Raw genomic sequence first — 12,399 nt, 5'->3', positions numbered from 1 at the left:
ATATAGTGATTATTGGTGTCTCAGCTGTCCCATCAACACAGGAAACAGCAGCACTTTGTGATATAGTGATTATTAGTGTCTCAGCTGTCCCCTCAACTCAGGAAACAGCAGCACTTTGTGATATAGTGATTATTAGTGTCTCTGCTGTCCCAGCAACACAGGAAACATCAGCACTTTGTGATATAGTGATTATTAGTGTCTCATCTGTCCCATCAACACAGGAAATAGCAGCACTTTGTGATATAGTGATTTCTAGTGTCTTAGCTATCCCATAAACACAGGAAACAGCAGCACTTTGTGATATAGTGATTATTAACGTCTAAGCTGGCCCATCAACACAGGAAACAGCAGCACTTTGTGATATAGTGATTATTAGTGTCTCAGCTGTCCCATCAACACAGGAAACAGCAGCACTTTGAGATATAGTGATTATTAGTGTCTCAGCTGTCCCATCAACACAGAAAACATTAGTACTTTGTGATATAGTGATTATTAGTGTCTCAGCTGTCCTATCAATACAGAAAACATCAGCAGTTTGTGATATACTGATTATTAGTATCTCAGCTGTCCCATCAACACAGGAAACAGCAGCACTTTGTGATATAGTGATTATTGGTGTCTCAGCTGTCCCATCAACACAGGAAACAGCAGCACTTTGTGATATAGTGATTATTAGTGTCTCAGCTGTCCCCTCAACTCAGGAAACAGCAGCACTTTGTGATATAGTGATTATTAGTGTCTCTGCTGTCCCATCAACACAGGAAACAGCAGCACTTTGTGATATAGTGATTATTAGTGTCTCTGCTGTCCCAGCAACACAGGAAACATCAGCACTTTGTGATATAGTGATTATTAGTGTCTCAGCTGTCCCATCAACACAGGAAACATCAGCACTTTGTGATATAGTGAGAGTTAGTGTCTCAGCTGTCCCATCAACACTGGAAACAGCAGCACTTTGAGATATAGTGATTATTAGTGTATCAGCTGTCCCATCAACACAGGAAACATCAGCACTTTGTGATATAGTGATTATTAGTATCTGAGCTGTCTCATCAACACAGGAAACAGCAGCACTTTGTGATATAGTGATTATTAGTGTCTCAGCTGTCCCATCAACACAGGAAACAGCAGCACTTTGTGATATAGTGATTATTAGTGTTTCATCTGTCCCATCAACACAGGAAACAGCAGCACTTTGTGATATAGTGATTATTAGTGTCTCAGCTGTCCCATCAACACAGGAAGTAACAGCACTTTGTGATATAGTGATTATTAGTGTCTCAGCTGTCCCATCAACACAGGAAACAGCAGCACTTTGTGATATAGTGATTATTAGTGTCTCAGCTGTCCCATCAACACAGGAAACAGCAGCACTTTATGATATAGTGATTATTAGTGTATCAGCTGTCCCATCAACAGAGGAAACAGCAGCAGTTTGTGATATAGTGATTATTAGTGTCTCAGCTGTCCTATCAACTCAGGAAACATAAGCACTTTGTGATATAGTGATTATTAGTGTCTCAACTGTCCCATCAACACAGGAAATAGCAGCACTTTGTGATATAGTGATTTCTAGTGTCTTAGCTGTCCCCTCAACTCAGGAAACAGCAGCACTTTGTGATATAGTGATTATTAGTATCTCAGCTGTCCCATCAACACAGGAAACAGCAGCACTTTGTGATATAGTGATTATTGGTGTCTCAGCTGTCCCCTTAACTCAGGAAACAGCAGCACTTTGTGATATAGTGATTATTAGTGTCTCAGCTGTCCCATCAACACAGGAAACAGCAGCACTTTGTGATATAGTGATTATTAGTGTCTCTGCTGTCCCATCAACACAGGTAACATCAGCACTTTGTGATACAGTGATTATTAGTGTCTCAGCTGTCCCATCAACACTGGAAACATCAGCACTTTGTGATATAGTGATTATTAGTGTCTCAACTGTCCCATCAACACAGGAAATAGCAGCACATTGTGATATAGTGAATATTAGTGTCTCAGCTGTCCCATCAAATCAGGAAATAGCAGCACTTTGTGATATAGTGATTATTAGTGTCTCAGCTGTCCCATCAACACAGGAAACATCAGCACTTTGTGATATAGTGAGAGTTAGTTTCTCAGCTGTCCCATCAACACTGGAAACAGCAGCACTTTGAGATATAGTGATTATTAGTGTATCAGCTGTCCCATCAACACAGGAAACATCAGCACTTTGTGATATAGTGATTATTAGTATCTGAGCTGTCTCATCAACACAGGAAACAGCAGCACTTTGTGATATAGTGATTATTAGTGTCTCAGCTGTCCCATCAACACAGGAAACAGCAGCACTTTATTATATAGTGACTTTTAGTGTCTAAACTGTCCCATCAACACAGGAAATAGCAGCACTTTGTGATATAGTGATTATTAGTGTCTCAGCTGTCCCGTCAACACAGGAAACAGCAGCACTTTGTGATATTGTGACATTTAGTGTCTCAGCTGTCTCATCAACACAGGAAACATCAGCACTTTATTATATAGTGACTTTTATTGTCTAAACTGTCCCATCAACACAGGAAATAGCAGCACTTTGTGATATAGTGATTATTAGTGTCTCAGCTGTCCCATCAACACAGGAAACAGCAGCAATTTGTGATATAGTGAGAGTTATTGTCTCAGCTGTCCCATCAACACAGGAAACAGCAGCACTTTGTGATATAGTGACAGTTAGTGTCTCAGCTGTCCCATCAACACAGGAAACAGCAGCACTTTGTGATATAGTGATTATTAGTGTCTCAGCTGACCCCTCAACTTAGGAAACAGCAGCACTTTGTGATATTGTGATTACTAGTGTCTCTGCTGTCCCATCAACACAGAAAACAGCAGCACTTTGTGATATAGTGATTATTAGTGTCTCAGCTGTCCTATCAACACAGGAAACATTAGCACTTTGTGATATACTGATTATTAGTGTCTCAGCTGTCTCATCACCACAGGAAACAGCAACACTTTGTGATATAGTGATTATTAGTGTCTCAGCTGTCCCATCAACACAGGAAACAGCAGCACTTTGTGATATAGTAATTATTAGTGTCTCTGCTGTCCCATCAACACTGGAAACATCAGCACTTTGTGATATAGTGATTATTAGTGTCTCAGCTGTCCCGTCAACACAGGAAACAGCAGCACTTTGTGATATAGTGATTATTAGTGTCTCAACTGTCCCATCTACACAGGAAACAGCAGCACTTTGTGATATAGTGATTATTAGTGTCTCTGCTGTCCCAACAACAGAGGAAACAGCAACAGTTTGTGATATAGTGATTATTAGTGTCTCAGCTGTCCCATCAACACAAGAAACATCAGCACTTTTTGATATATTGAGAGTTAGTGTCTCAGCTGTCCCGTCAACACAGAAAACATCAGCACTTTGTGATAAAGTGATTATTAGTGTCTCAGCTGTACCCTCGACACAGGAAACATCAGCACTTTGTGATATTGTGACATTTAGAGTCTCAGCTGTCTCATCAACACAGGAAACATCAGCACTTTATTATATAGTGACTTTTAGTGTCTAAACTGTCCCATCAACACAGGAAATAGCAGCACTTTGTGATATAGTGATTATTAGTGTCTCAGCTGTCCCATCAACACAGGAAACAGCAGCAATTTGTGATATAGTGAGAGTTAGTGTCTCAGCTGTCCCATCAACACAGGAAACAGCAGCACTTTGTGATATAGTGATTATTAGTGTCTCAGCTGTCCCATCAACACAGGAAACAGCAGCACTTTGTGATATAGTGATTATTAGTGTCTCAGCTGTCCTCTCAACTCAGGAAACAGCAGCACTTTGTGATATAGTGATTATTAGTGTCTCTGCTGTCCCATCAACACAGGAAACAGCAGCACTTTGTGATATAGTGATTATTAGTGTCTCTGCTGTCCCATCAACACTGGAAACAGCAGCACTTTGTGATATAGTGATTATTAGTGTCTCAGCTGTCCCATCAATACAGGAAACAGCAGCACTTTGTGATATAGTGATTTTAGTGTCTCAGCTGTCCCATCAACACAGGAAACAGCAGCACTTTGTGATATAGTGATTATTTGTGTCTCAGCTGTCCCATCAACACAGGAAACAGCAGCACTTTGTGATATAGTGATTATTAGTGTCTCAGCTGTCCTCTCAACTCAGGAAATAGCAGCACTTTGTGATATAGTGATTATTAGTGTCTCAGCTGTCCCATCAACACAGGAAACAGCAGCAATTTGTGATATAGTGAGAGTTAGTGTCTCAGCTGTCCCATCAACACAGGAAACAGCAGCACTTTGTGATATAGTGATTATTAGTGTCTCAGCTGTCCCATCAACACAGGAAACAGCAGCACTTTGTGATATAGTGATTATTAGTGTCTCAGCTGTCCTCTCAACTCAGGAAACAGCAGCACTTTGTGATATAGTGATTATTAGTGTCTCTGCTGTCCCATCAACACAGGAAACAGCAGCACTTTGTGATATAGTGATTATTTGTGTCTCAGCTGTCCCATCAACAGAGGAAACAGCAGCAGTTTGTGATATAGTGATTATTAGAGTATCAGCTGTCCCATAAACACAGGAAACATCATTACTTTTTGATATATTGAGAGTTCATGTCTCAGCTGTCCCATCAACACAGGAAACATCAACACTTTGTGATAAAGTGATTATTAGTGTCTCAGCTGTACCATCAACACAGGAAACATCAGCACTTTGTGATATTGTGACTTTTAGTGTCTCAGCTGTATCATCAACACAGGAAACATCAGCACTTTATTATATAGTGACTTTTAGTGTCTAAACTGTCCCATCAACACAGGAAATAGCAGCACTTTGTGATATAGTGATTATTAGTGTCTCAGCTGTCCCATCAACACAGGAAACAGCAGCACTTTGTGATATAGTGAGAGTTAGTGTCTCAGCTGTCCCATCAACACAGGAAACAGCAGCACTTTGTGATATAGTGAATATTAGTGTCTCAGCTGTCCCATCAACTCAGGAAACAGCAGCACTTTGTGATATAGTGATTATTAGTGTCTCTGCTGTCCCATCAACACAGGAAACAGCAGCACTTTGTGATATAGTGATTATTAGTGTCTCAGCTGTCCTATCAACACAGGAAACATCAGGACTTTGTGATATACTGATTATTAGTGTCTCAGCTGTCTCATCACCACAGGAAACAGCAGCACTTTGTGATATAGTGATTATTAGTGTCTCAGCTGTCCCATCAACACAGGAAACTGCAGCACTTTGTGATATAGTGATTATTAGTGTCTAAGCTGTCCCATCAACACAGGAAACAGCAGCACTTTGTGATATAGTGATTATTAGTGTCTCAGCTGTCCCCTCAACTCAGGAAACAGCAGCACTTTGTGATATAGTGATTATTAGTGTCTCTGCTGTCACATCAACACAGAAAACATCAGTACTTTGTGATATAGTGATTATTAGTGTCTCAGCTGTCCTATCAACACAGAAAACATCAGCAATTTGTGATATACTGATTATTAGTGTCTCAGCTGTCTCATCACCACAGGAAACAGCAGCACTTTGTGATATAGTGATTATTAGTGTCTCAGCTGTCCTATCAACACAGGAAACATAAGCACTTTGTGATATAGTGATTATTAGTGTCTCAACTGTCCCATCAACACAGGAAATAGCAGCACTTTGTGATATAGTGATTTCTAGTGTCTTAGCTGTCCCATCAACACAGGAAACAGCAGCACTTTGTGATATAGTGATTATTAGTATCTCAGCTGTCCCATCACCACAGGAAACAGCAGCACTTTGTGATATAGTGATTATTGGTGTCTCAGCTGTCCCATCAACACAGGAAACAGCAGCACTTTGTGATATAGTGATTATTAGTGTCTCAGCTTTCCCCTCAACTCAGGAAACAGCAGCACTTTGTGATATAGTGATTATTAGTGTCTCTGCTGTCCCAGCAACACAGGAAACATCAGCACTTTGTGATATAGTGATTATTAGAGTCTAAGCTGTCCAATCAACACAGGAAACATAAGCACTTTTTGATATACTGATTATTAGTGTCTCAGCTGTCTCATCACCACAGGAAATAGCAGCACTTTGTGATATAGTGATTATTAGTGTCTCAGCTGTCCCATCAACACAGGAAACAGCAGCACTTTGTGATATAGTGATTATTAGTGTCTCAGCTGTCCCATCAACACAGGAAACAGCAGTACTTTGTGATATAGTGATTATTAGTGTCTCTGCTGTCCCATCAACACAGGAAACATCAGCACTTTGTGATACAGTGATTATTAGTGTCTCAGCTGTCCCATCAACACTGGAAACATCAGCACTTTGTGATATAGTGATTATTAGTGTCTCAACTGTCCCATCAACACAGGAAATAGCAGCACATTGTGATATAGTGATTATTAGTGTCTCAGCTGTCCCATCAACTCAGAAAATAGCAGCACTTTGTGATATAGTGATTATTAGTGTCTCAGCTGTCCCATCAACACAGGAAACATCAGCACTTTGTGATATAGTGAGAGTTAGTGTCCCAGTTGTCCCATCAACACTGGAAACTGCTGCACTTTGAAATATAGTGATTATTAGTGTATCAGCTGTCCCATCAACACAGGAAACATCAGCACTTTGTGATATAGTGATTATTACTATCTGATCTGTCTCATCAACACAGGAAACAGCAGCACTTTGTGATATAGTGATTATTAGTGTCTCAGCTGTCCCATCAACACAGGAAACAGCAGCACTTTGTGATATAGTGATTATTAGTGTTTCATCTGTCCCGTCAACAAAGGAAACAGCAGCACTTTGTGATATAGTGATTATTAGTGTCTCAACTGTCCCATCTACACAGGAAACAGCAGCACTTTGTGATATAGTGATTATTAGTGTCTCTGCTGTACCAACAACAGAGGAAACAGCAACAGTTTGTGATATTGTGACTTTTAGTGTCTCAGCTGTCTCATCAACACAGGAAACATGAGCACTTTATTATATAGTGACTTTTAGTTTCTAAGCTGTCCCATCAACACAGGAAATAGCAGCACTTTGTGATATAGTGATTATTAGTGTCTCAGCTGTCCCATCAACACAGGAAACAGCAGCAATTTGTGATATAGTGAGAGTCAGTGTCTCAGCTGTCCCATCAACACAGGAAACAGCAGCACTTTGTGATATAGTGAGAGTTAGTGTCTCAGCTGTCCCATCAACACTGGAAACAGCAGCACTTTGAGATATAGTGATTATTAGTGTATCAGCTGTCCCATCAACACAGGAAACATCAGCACTTTGTGATATAGTGATTATTAGTATCTGAGCTGTCTCATCAACACAGGAAACAGCAGCACTTTGTGATATAGTGATTATTAGTGTCTCAGCTGTCCCATCAACACAGGAAACAGCAGCACTTTGTGATATAGTGATTATTAGTGTTTCATCTGTCCCATCAACACAGGAAACAGCAGCACTTTGTGATATAGTGATTATTAGTGTCTCAGCTGTCCCATCAACACAGGAAGTAACAGCACTTTGTGATATAGTGATTATTAGTGTCTCAGCTGTCCCATCAACACAGGAAACAGCAGCACTTTGTGATATAGTGATTATTAGTGTCTCAGCTGTCCCATCAACACAGGAAACAGCAGCACTTTATGATATAGTGATTATTAGTGTATCAGCTGTCCCATCAACAGAGGAAACAGCAGCAGTTTGTGATATAGTGATTATTAGAGTATCAGCTGTCCCATAAACACAGGAAACATCATTACTTTTTGATATATTGAGAGTTCATGTCTCAGCTGTCCCATCAACACAGGAAACATCAACACTTTGTGATAAAGTGATTATTAGTGTCTCAGCTGTACCATCAACACAGGAAACATCAGCACTTTGTGATATTGTGACTTTTAGTGTCTCAGCTGTATCATCAACACAGGAAACATCAGCACTTTATTATATAGTGACTTTTAGTGTCTAAACTGTCCCATCAACACAGGAAATAGCAGCACTTTGTGATATAGTGATTATTAGTGTCTCAGCTGTCCCATCAACACAGGAAACAGCAGCACTTTGTGATATAGTGAGAGTTAGTGTCTCAGCTGTCCCATCAACACAGGAAACAGCAGCACTTTGTGATATAGTGAATATTAGTGTCTCAGCTGTCCCATCAACTCAGGAAACAGCAGCACTTTGTGATATAGTGATTATTAGTGTCTCTGCTGTCCCATCAACACAGGAAACAGCAGCACTTTGTGATATAGTGATTATTAGTGTCTCAGCTGTCCTATCAACACAGGAAACATCAGGACTTTGTGATATACTGATTATTAGTGTCTCAGCTGTCTCATCACCACAGGAAACAGCAGCACTTTGTGATATAGTCATTATTAGTGTCTCAGCTGTCCCATCAACACAGGAAACTGCAGCACTTTGTGATATAGTGATTATTAGTGTCTAAGCTGTCCCATCAACACAGGAAACAGCAGCACTTTGTGATATAGTGATTATTAGTGTCTCAGCTGTCCCCTCAACTCAGGAAACAGCAGCACTTTGTGATATAGTGATTATTAGTGTCTCTGCTGTCACATCAACACAGAAAACATCAGTACTTTGTGATATAGTGATTATTAGTGTCTCAGCTGTCCTATCAACACAGAAAACATCAGCAATTTGTGATATACTGATTATTAGTGTCTCAGCTGTCTCATCACCACAGGAAACAGCAGCACTTTGTGATATAGTGATTATTAGTGTCTCAGCTGTCCTATCAACACAGGAAACATAAGCACTTTGTGATATAGTGATTATTAGTGTCTCAACTGTCCCATCAACACAGGAAATAGCAGCACTTTGTGATATAGTGATTTCTAGTGTCTTAGCTGTCCCATCAACACAGGAAACAGCAGCACTTTGTGATATAGTGATTATTAGTATCTCAGCTGTCCCATCACCACAGGAAACAGCAGCACTTTGTGATATAGTGATTATTAGTGTCTCATCTGTCCCATCAACACAGGAAATAGCAGCACTTTGTGATATAGTGATTTCTAGTGTCTTAGCTTTCCCAAAAACACAGGAAACAGCAGCACTTTGTGATATAGTGATTATTAGTGTCTAAGCTGTCCCATCAACACAGGAAACAGCAGCACTTTGTGATATAGTGGTTATTAGTGTCTCAGCTGTCCTATCAACACAGGAAACATAAGCACTTTGTGATACAGTGATTATTAGAGTCTCAACTATCCCATCAACACAGGAAATAGCAGCACTTTGTGATATAGTGATTTCTAGTGTCTTAGCTGTCCCCTCAACTCAGGAAACAGCAGCACTTTGTGATATAGTGATTATTAGTATCTCAGCTGTCCCGTCAACACAGGAAACAGCAGCACTTTGTGATATAGTGATTATTGGTGTCTCAGCTGTCCCATCAACACAGGAAACAGCAGCACTTTGTGATATAGTGATTATTAGTGTCTCAGCTGTCCCCTCAACTCAGGAAACAGCAGCACTTTGTGATATAGTGATTATTAGTGTCTCTGCTGTCCCAGCAACACAGGAAACATCAGCACTTTGTGATATAGTGATTATTAGTGTCTCATCTGTCCCATCAACACAGGAAATAGCAGCACTTTGTGATATAGTGATTTCTAGTGTCTTAGCTATCCCATAAACACAGGAAACAGCAGCACTTTGTGATATAGTGATTATTAACGTCTAAGCTGGCCCATCAACACAGGAAACAGCAGCACTTTGTGATATAGTGATTATTAGTGTCTCAGCTGTCCCCTCAACTCAGGAAACAGCAGCACTTTGTGATATAGTGATTATTAGTGTCTCAGCTGTCCTATGAATACAGAAAACATCAGCAGTTTGTGATATACTGATTATTAGTGTCTCAGCTGTCTCATCACCACAGTAAACAGCAGCACTTTGTGATATAGTGATTATTAGTGTCTCAGCTGTCCTATCAACACAGGAAACATAAGCACTTTGTGATATAGTGATTATTATTGTCTCAGCTGTCCCCTCAACTTAGGAAACAGCAGCACTTTGTGATATAGTGATTATTAGTGTCCCTGCTGTCCCATCAACACAGAAAACAGCAGCACTTTGTGATATAGTGATTATTAGTGTCTCATCTGTCCCATCAATACAGGAAACATCAGCACTTTGTGATATAGTGATTATTAGTGTCTCAGCTGTCCCATCAACACAGGAAACATCAGCACTTTGTGATATAGTGATTATTAGTGTCTCATCTGTCCCATCAACACAGGAAATAGCAGCACTTTGTGATATAGTGATTTCTAGTGTCTTAGCTATCCCATAAACACAGGAAACAGCAGCACTTTGTGATATAGTGATTATTAGTGTCTAAGCTGTCCCATCAACACAGGAAACAGCAGCACTTTGTGATATAGTGATTATTGGTGTCTCAGCTGTCCCATCAACACAGGAAACAGCAGCACTTTGTGATATAGTGATTATTAGTGTCTCAGCTGTCCCCTCAACACAGGAAACAGCAGCACTTTGTGATATAGTGATTATTAGTGTCTCTGCTGTCCCAGCAACTCAGGAAACATCAGCACTTTGTGATATAGTGATTATTAGTGTCTCAACTGTCCCATCAACACAGGAAATAGCAGCACTTTGTGATATAGTGATTTCTAGTGTCTTAGCTGTCCCGTCAACTCAGGAAACAGCAGCACTTTGTGATATTGTGATTATTAGAGTCTAAGCTGTCCAATCAACACAGGAAACATAAGCACTTTTTGATATACTGATTATTAGTGTCTCAGCTGTCTCATCACCACAGGAAATAGCAGCACTTTGTGATATAGTGATTATTAGTGTCTCAGCTGTCCCATCAACACAGGAAACAGCAGCACTTTGTGATATAGTGATTATTAGTGTTTCAGCTGTCCCATCAACACAGGAAACAGCAGCACTTTGTGATATAGTGATTATTAGTGTCTCTGCTGTCCCATCAACACAGGTAACATCAGCACTTTGTGATACAGTGATTATTAGTGTCTCAGCTGTCCCATCAACACTGGAAACATCAGCACTTTGTGATATAGTGATTATTAGTGTCTCAACTGTCCCATCAACAGAGGAAATAGCAGCACATTGTGATATAGTGATTATTAGTGTCTCAGCTGTCCCATCAACGCAGGAAATAGCAGCACTTTGTGATATAGTGATTATTAGTGTCTCAGCTGTCCCATCAACACTGGAAACATCAGCACTTTGTGATATAGTGAGAGTTAGTGTCCCAGCTCTCCCATCAACACTGGAAACAGCAGCACTTTGAGATATAGTGATTATTAGTGTATCAGCTGTCCCATCAACAGAGGAAACATCAACACTTTGTGATATAGTGATTATTAGTATCTGAGCTGTCTCATCAACACAGGAAACAGCAGCACTTTGTGATATAGTGATTATTAGTGTCTCAGCTGTCCCATCAACACAGGAAACAGCAGCACTTTGTGATATAGTGATTATTAGTGTTTCATCTGTCCCATCAACACAGGAAACAGCAGCACTTTGTGATATAGTGATTATTAGTGTCTCAGCTATCCCATCAACACAGGAAGTAACAGCACTTTGTGATATAGTGATTATTAGTGTCTCAGCTGTCCCATCAACACAGGAAACAGCAGCACTTTATGATATAGTGATTTTTAGTGTATCAGCTGTCCCATCAACAGAGGAAACAGCAGCAGTTTGTGATATAGTGATTATTAGGGTCTAAGCTGTCCCATCAACACAGGAAACATCAGCACTTTTTGATATATTGAGAGTTAGTGTCTCAGCTGTCCCATCAACACAGGAAACATCAGCACTTTTGATAAAGTGACATTTAGTGTCTCAGCTGTCTCATCAACACAGGAAACATCAGCACTTTATTGTATAGTGACTTTTAGTGTCTAAACTGTCCCATCAACACAGGAAATAGCAGCACTTTGTCATATAGTGAATATTAGTGTCTCAGCTGTCCCATCAACACAAGAAACAGCAGCACTTTGTGATATAGTGACAGTAAGTGTCTCAGCTGTCCCATCAACACAGGAAACAGCAGCACTTTGTGATATAGTGATTATGAGTGTCTCTGCTGTCCCATCAACACAGAAAACAGCAGCACTTTGTGATATAGTGATTATTAGTGTCTCATCTGTCCCATCAACACAGGAAATAGCAACACTTTGTGATATAGTGATTTCTAGTGTCTTAGCTGTCCCCTCAACTCAGGAAACAGCAGCACTTTGTGATATAGTGATTATTAGTATCTCAGCTGTCCCATCAACACAGGAAACAGCAGCACTTTGTGATATAGTGATTATTAGTGTCTCAGCTGTCCCCTCAACTCAG

This window comes from Taudactylus pleione, unplaced genomic scaffold, assembly GCF_031769625.1.
Source record: "Taudactylus pleione unplaced genomic scaffold, aTauple2 ptg000267l, whole genome shotgun sequence".
Classification (NCBI taxonomy): Eukaryota; Metazoa; Chordata; class Amphibia; order Anura; family Myobatrachidae; genus Taudactylus; species Taudactylus pleione.
The sequence above is the reverse complement of the archived record's forward strand: the minus strand, read 5'-3'. Positions refer to the sequence as shown.